This window comes from Rhagoletis zephyria, unplaced genomic scaffold, assembly GCF_001687245.7.
Source record: "Rhagoletis zephyria isolate East Lansing unplaced genomic scaffold, Rhagoletis_zephyria_1.1 Rzeph_scaffold_09032, whole genome shotgun sequence".
In the NCBI taxonomy this organism is placed as follows: Eukaryota; Metazoa; Arthropoda; class Insecta; order Diptera; family Tephritidae; genus Rhagoletis; species Rhagoletis zephyria.
In genome coordinates this window covers 18859-25281 of record NW_016166111.1, presented here as the reverse complement: position 1 = coordinate 25281, position 6423 = coordinate 18859, and the positions used below count along the sequence as shown (strand labels likewise).

The 6423-nt window shown below is 32.4% G+C and overlaps 1 protein-coding gene across 2 annotated transcripts in view; it reads left to right on the top strand.

The window, feature by feature from the left end:
* The first annotated feature begins 4992 nt into the window (after positions 1–4992).
* Positions 4993–6423, top strand: part of LOC108375508 (alpha-tocopherol transfer protein-like) — a 10272-nt gene continuing 8841 nt past the window's right edge. Inside the window, exon 1 of one of the 2 annotated variants that reach the window (XM_017631644.1) lies at positions 4993–5551. The gene's annotated coding sequence lies outside the window, so the exon portion shown is untranslated. The remainder of the gene's footprint in view (positions 5552–6423) is intronic. The other variant, XM_017631643.1, reaches the window with a different exon arrangement.

Here is a 6423-nt window from a genome sequence, read left to right as displayed (position 1 = left end):
AAACATCATTTAGACCGTAACATTTTTTTTATATTCCGTAAAAAACTTAAGTAAGAATTTGAAAATGTGGATTAACCAGTGAACTCAGAACATAAAAGTCGATAGGCACAGACGAGAGAAAGAAGCAATAAAACAACAACATATACATGCTAAAAAGTATTAACACAAATTTGGAAAAAAAAAAGCAAAAAACAGCAGCTGTTTGTTAGTAGCAAGCATTTGATGATATCAGCGAATAGAAAATAGAAAACAAGTAAGCAACTAGCGAAAAAAGACAACAACAAATGCCTTGATATATCGCCAATCCAAAAAGATTACAAGACACCTTAAGTGCAAGGCAGTCGATAATCTACTTTCAGCCATTTAGCATTTTAATGAAGGTCTGCAACACTCAGAGCCATAGATAGTGCAATTGTTCGCAATAAGAATCGATTTTATTTCGTTTTGTACTTTTTAAATTATCACAGTTTCGTCCGCAATAAAAAGTGAATTACCCTATTATTTAAGTGTTAATCTCACTCACGCAAATTTGCATGGATTCAAATCTATGTATGTATGTATGTGGGTATGCATTTTAAAATTGTGACAAGAACTTACTTTAAAGAAATGGATCGATACTCACGTCAATTTTTGAAGGGTGAGGGTAATTATATTCAGCGCTAGATACTAGCGACGATTAAACGATATGACGATAATAGTGTACTGTGTGACAAGATCAGCATATTTTTTTTTAATGAAAATTATATTTATAGTTGGTAGAACGTATATCCTTAGGTATATATTTTACAATTATAGCTTCGCTCCTTAAATAAAAATCTAATAAACATATTATATTTATAGAAAAAGTGCACAGGTATGTACTTAAGTACCTACGCTATCGGTAAGTACAATGATGTTTTCAAGAATAGGATGTGGGATACGGAGAAAAAATTTCTCCGCTACCACTTTCTGCATATTTTACTGTTCGGTAGAATGTAAGAATTGCATAGAAAATTATGAGAACTTGAGATGCCGGTTTTTGCAGATGTTTAAAATTCGGGAATAAACATGTAGCCTAAAATATAATAACTGGTGAAAAAAGTCCGCTGCCGCATCCTGCATATTTATATTCGCTGGGTAGAAATGCCAGAATTGCATGCAAAATTGCATTTTACTGAGCAGCCGGTTGAGCGGATGTGGGTGCAAAAATGTAGCACATTTTCAGGGGCATCATGTGGGATCCGGACCAAAAATATTTCCGCTGGTAATTTCTTCCCATTTATGTTCGCCTGGTAAAAACCTCAGAAATGCACACAAAATTGCATTTGTTCGGGCTAGGCGGAAGGGCGGATGTGTAAAGTTCGGGTCCGGAAATGTAGGACATATTAAGAGGCACCATTTGGAATCCGGACCAAAAATATTTCCGCTGCTGCTTTCTTCCTATTTATGTTCGCCTGGTAGAAATGCCAGAATTGCATGAAAAATTGCATTTTTCCGGGTCAGGCGGAGGGACGTATGTTTACAATTCGGATCCAGAAATGTAGCAGACTTTCAGGAGCATCATGTGGGATCCGGATAAAAATATTTCCGCTGCTACTTCCTGCCTATTTTTGTTTGCCTGGTAGAAATGCCAGATTATCATGCAAAATTACCTCGCTGTGAGCCGGTTTTGGGCGAATGTCGTCGTTCAAATCTAAAATTTTGAAAAAAAAACTGTTATTTGCGCTAAGAGGTAATTTCAAAAACTGCAACCTCATCCAAAAAACTGTAATTTACAATTAAGAGTGTAAATAGGGCAACACAGGTTGTAAGTATAAATATTTAGTTGTAAACTTAATTCTTAACATTTGATTAAAAATATGAACATATTGTAGAAGTCTGAATTATTTTTCGATGTTCCGTGAATGTTTGCTTAACAATTTTGCTGTTTTCATATCAGATGAGTACGCAGTTAAGCTCCATGATATTGTCCATTGTATGTAGTTTCGCTGCTAGCCGATAGCTGATACAGACCACCTGGGAAAATGACGAACCTTGAAGAAAACAAGATGAAAAGATGAAAACTTCTAATTTTTCTTTCCATATGAATTTTTTTTATAAAATCTCTTAAACAATATTTACTATTTTTTTATGGTTAAATATCTTAGCTCTCGGTATGGGTAAAATTTGCGTTAAACCAGCAGAAAATTTGTAACTGCTTCTTGTGTAACCCAGCGGAAAATCTGTAATTGCTTCGTGTGTGTACAAATGAATATTACTGAACTAGTTAGAAGCCATTTCGGGCCTAGCTCACGACTATTCCAGGACCATTTCGAGACTAGTTCAGGACTGTTTCGGAAACACTTTAGGACTGGTTCGGAACCATTTTGGTACTAGTAAGGGATGATTTCGGGACCATTTCAAGACTTTCCGTGATAATTTAGGGACAACTTTCACGACTTTTTCAAGACCACATAAACACTACCCCAGGTATGGTTCCCAATAATTTCGTGGTAGTTATAAACTAGTCATGAAATGAATCTGAAAAAGTCCTGAGCTATTCCCGAAGTGGTTATGAAAATTTTACGTACTAGTCCCGAACAAATTTATAAAATGAAATTAAATTAATGTTTAGTTTATGTATTTATGTATGTACAAGGGCGAAAATATAAATAGCGAAGAGAAATTTTAGAGCTGTTTGGCTATTTTCCTTTCGTTTATTTAACGTTTATTATTTTCTTATGAAAGTGTAGCTCGTTATTTAACAAAAACCATGTAAGTCAAGATTTTAAACTTTGTACAAAAGCTAGCAAAATTAGTCTAAGTTTCATCAAAATTTTGAGCTTTTTAATTAGATTTCTTCTGAGTATGCAGTTTTGTAGCCGATTGAATTTTGGTATTACAAAGCTAAGACTCACCGTTGTTTTTGGGGAATTTTTTGGTGCAAGGAGTTGCTCATTTTCTCCATACAAAAAACCTGTCCCACATTTTTTGTATGGAAGAAGACGCGGGAACAATAAAATTGCCAAAAATCAACGGTAAGTCCTAGCTACTTCATGCATGTAGTATATTATACTAAAATTTAATGGGCTGCATGCTCAAAAAATCTAAAAAATCGGATTAAAAAGTTTCAAATTTTGATAAACATTTGTAAACAATGTTCTACAAAGTTTGCAATTTTGATGTATATGTGATTTTAGGAAGCAAGCTATATTTATATAAAAAATAACAAAAAAAAATTAAAAAAATAGCCAAAATGTCTCTTCCCTACTTACATTCTCGCCACCGTAACTATATCGCCTAATGCTTCGCCAAGCCGTACACAGATCTTTACACATCAAATTTCATGAGTACACTGAGGGAAATAATCAACTAATTAGCAACAAAATTCAAAATTATTCGTTTGCAAATTATGTTTATTTACTAATTTTTTATAATTTTCAGTTAAATTATAATTCAATCTATAAGAGAAACCACAATAATAAAATTTTCAAAGCTTGCACAAATTGCAAAAAAAATTTATCAAACTTTAAAAAGTTGTCCTCAAAATTCTAAAGACTCAACGGTAATAGTTAGCCACTTGAAACTTGCACATTGTTAGACTAAAATTAAATTGGCAATAAAACTGCGTACTCAAAAAAATTCTAACACTTCTGAGAAAAAAATTTGAAATTCACCTGAAAATTTGTTGCATTTTTTTGTAGTATTTTACAAAGTTTAAAACTTGGGTTTATATGGTTTTTTTTTTAGGGAATGAACTGCATTTCAATTGAAAATTCTTAAAAATATATAATTAAACATAAGTGGCAAATAATATCACTTTGAAATGTGGGTGCTTAGATGTGGCCAATACTGTATATCTCGGTAACCGTCCGATCAATTTGTACCAAACTTGGTACGATTATTTTGCTTACCACATAAAAGCAAAACGGTAAAAATTATTGAAATCGGACTAAAATTACTCCCACTTCTCATATAACGATAAATTTCAGAAATTCTTAAAACTTCGATATTTTGACATTTAAAGACGCGAATTTACTCAATATTGACACTAACAACAATCCCTAGAAAAGAATTAACATTATTATAGAATTTCGGGAAGTGGGCGTGATACCATCCACATCTAACTATATAAGTTTATCTCATTAAGCATAACTGGGCATACTATCGAAATTGTTAGAAATAGGGGTAAAACCACCCTTCTTACCATGTAACGGTAGTTTTCAGAAAGGTGAAAAACTATATTTAATACTTGCGCCGGGTATTTAATGTTCGGCTTCACGCGAACTTAGACTTTTTTACTTATTTTGTTTTTATCTTGATTACTCATTACACAGATGCTTTTTCAGAACGAACGCGGTCATTTTAATATGCGCGTAATTGAATTGAATATTTGCCAATATACAGTGTGTACTTTCGTTGATGCTTATAATAAGATGAACTACGTTCATACTCTTAATTTTTGTGCCAGATTTTCTGCGTTAGCGCCCACTGTATCACATGAAATGCTTTCCGATAATCCACTTAGGATCAATAAACGCAAACCACTTTGTTTTTAGTTTATTGCCACTGCCTTTAAATGAGGTTGTCGAGGGTTTAGGCGTGTGATTAGTTGCTAGTTGTTTTTAATACATTGGCATTAGCATTAAGTAACGTATTTTCTTCTTCTCTAATTAGTGTACAATATTTGCTTTTGTTTTTCGTGACTTTACTTATTAATTTGTAAATAATGTTAAAGTTGTAATTGCAACCGCTTTGCGTGTTTCATTGCAACTTACGTTAGGTACGGCTATTTTACTTTTTGTTTTATTGCATTTTCTCAACATTTTATTATTTAAGCACTACTTTTCGCTAATAGTATTTTGGCATTTTCTATTTATTTATTTTTTATTCCATTTTTTTTTTTATTAAGATTCCTTTTTTTATATTGCAGTTTCTTTTTATTTTCATTTGCTTTTGCATTGCATTTCATTACTTTGACATACGTATGGTACGTAGCGCTATACAGTTAGATGTTGGGCGGCAATCGTTGCAATATTACTGTGACAGTTGCTCGTGGCGCTTCAGACGGTGCAATACAAAATCTGTTGCTTCATCCATCTTAATTAGTAATTTCACCTGTTTTTTTTTAGTCTGCAGCAGTGAACGCGTTTCGTACTCTTATTACTGTAAAGAGCGCTGAAGTGTCGAGTGGCAGGTGGATTTTGCATTGTGCGTGTCTTACAACATTCATCAATAAGCTATAAATACCTACAGCTACGCATAGTTTGTTATGAATTAGAGTCTAATTATTAGACGAATACGCATTAAATTGACTTCGATTGGTGTTTCAATTTAAATTTTGTGAAATTTGAAATTGCAGTCAACTAGATAAGCGACTTGCACCAATTTATATATTTGAGTGGATATCGAAATTATAATAACCGGCACCGGCAGAAAAAATAAATAAATTATAATAAAAAAATAATAAAAATAAATATAAAAATATAAAAAAAAATAAAAAATAAAAATAAAATAAAATAAAATAAAGCTAAGTGGCACAGAACTAAACTGACCAATCTACTAATTGAAACGAAACAGTTTTAATTTTTTGGTAAGTGGCCAACGTAAAGGCTAACAGTGTCAATCGAAAAGGTGAAGTATGCGTTGCCAAACTTAAATTAGAAATGTTCAAAAACACATTTAAAATGGGCTAATTTTTAAAGGTGCAGTCATATATGGAAATGCAATTCCTTTTGAAAATGAGGTTTTCTCTCAAAATATTAAAATGAAATTCTATTCTCCTGTATTTAGACCTACAAGTGTCTTTTCCCTTTTTTCGGTAATAATCAGGGAACCGATTTTATGGAAATTGCCTTTTTTCTGCTAAAGAGATAGAGTATATTCGATTAAGAATGTCCACGATTTAGCTTTCCCTGATTCCATATATACACATTTGATGTTGCCTTTTTTGCCTTTTTAATATATTTGCCTTTCTTTTTGCCTTTTTTAAGATATTTACTCTTTTTTGCCTTTTCTACCTTTAAAAAAGTTATTATAGCATTTACAATATTTTTTTAAAGTTTAAAAAATATACGCATGCCCATGCGGCTTATAGAAGCGCAAATTGGTGTTGAAAAAATTCAAAGCCGTTTTCTCAGCTAACGTAGGCTTGGAGACAATAAGGGGTGTGGATAAAATTGTAAAGGGCGAGGAAAACGCCCTTATTCCTGATAATATGAACGTTTCAAACGTTCCATATTTAAATTGGGCGCCGCTTGTATCAACTTACGTCGAGCGCACATTTAGTGCTTTTCTTGAAATGCACCTTGTGGTTCAATGTTACTACAACTATACAGATTAAAGTTTTATGAGTTAGAAACTCGAAAGGATAAAATAGTCAAAGATTCAAAGTACAAATTTTTCATATAATGAAACTAGTTCATAGTTTTTCTCTTTTTACTTGTAATATAAACATTTCTAAAA